The following is a 1331-nucleotide window of genomic DNA, read 5'->3' on the forward strand; positions in this document are numbered from 1 at the left end:
CCATTGTTCGTTTGGTGGGAGTGCCAATGAAGACCCAAACCAACATCTCACTAAATTCCTGAGAATTTGCGACACTGTGAAGTCCAATGGAGTCCAGGAAGATGCCTATAAACTGCTCTTGTTCCTATTTTCACTTAGGGACAAGGCAGCTAAGTGGCTAGAATCATTCCCAAGGGATAGCCTAACAACCTGGGATGAAGTGGAAAGCAAGTTTCTGGCACGTTTCTATCCCCCACAAAGAGTCAATAGGCTTCGATCTGAGGTTCAAACTTTTAGACAAAAAGATGGTGAGACGCTCTACGAAGCATGGGAGAGGTTCAAAGAATTGACAAGGAAATGCCCACCAGACATGTTCCCTGATTGGGTGCAATTGCACATCTTCTATGATGGACTTTCTTATGAATCAAGGAAGGCTGTAGACCATTCATCAGGAGGTTCATTGAACAGAAAAAAGACTGTGGAAGAAGCCATTGAAGTGATTGAGACAGTGGCTGAGAATGAATACTACTATGCTTCAGAGAGGCACAACACTAAGGGAGTCATGGAGCTGAACCATGTTAATACAATCCTAGCCCAAAACAAGGTGTTTGCCAAGCAACTAGCAGAGCTCACCAGGAAATTAGACACAAAGCAAGTGGCTGCAATACACACACAAGATCAAGAGGAAGTAAGCATTGAAGGAGGTGATTGGGAAGAGGCCAATTATGTGGGAAATCAACAAAGGCAATCATATGATCCACATTCCAACACTTACAACCCAGGATGGAAAAATCACCCAAACTTTGGGTGGGGAAACCAGCAAACTCAACCACAAAACCACAAACCTTACAACCACAACCAACACAACAATTCCACATACCAAAACTCCAACCAAAGATCATACCAAGCCACACAAAACACTTACTCCCAACCACCATATCATGGCCAAAATAACCAACCTGCCCAATCCAATCCGAACCAACAATTTCAAGATCAATTAAACCAGATAGAAAGAATGCTTACAACCATGGGTCAAGACATAATAGAATTGAAAGCCTTTAAGGAAGAAGTAAATTCCAACTTGCAAAACCAAGGAGCTGCCATCCAGAAGCTAGAAAATTAAATTGTGTATTTGTCTAAGCAAACCCCTGGACCAAGCATTTCTCATGGTGCCAAGGCTATTGCAAGGGAAGAATGTAAAGCCATAACCCTCAGAAGTGGAACGAAGCTAAAGGAGATCTCAAAGGAAACCACAGAGGATGAAGCAAAGGAAAATGTGAGAGACAAGGAACAGGGACAATCTTCTACACCTTCTGCAACAAAAGAAAAAGAAAAAGAGGTCCTGAAGCCTT

General features: G+C 42.7%; 1 non-coding gene across 1 annotated transcript; it reads right to left on the reverse strand.

Annotated features, from left to right (window-relative positions):
- Nucleotides 1–247: 247 nt before the first annotated feature.
- LOC112805112 (small nucleolar RNA R71) lies at nt 248–351 on the reverse strand. The gene has a single exon (XR_003203721.1). It is a non-coding gene; the product is annotated as a small nucleolar RNA R71 (small nucleolar RNA).
- Nucleotides 352–1331: the final 980 nt, after the last annotated feature.

The sequence above is a fragment of the Arachis hypogaea genome, chromosome 5, assembly GCF_003086295.3.
Source record: "Arachis hypogaea cultivar Tifrunner chromosome 5, arahy.Tifrunner.gnm2.J5K5, whole genome shotgun sequence".
Classification (NCBI taxonomy): Eukaryota; Viridiplantae; Streptophyta; class Magnoliopsida; order Fabales; family Fabaceae; genus Arachis; species Arachis hypogaea.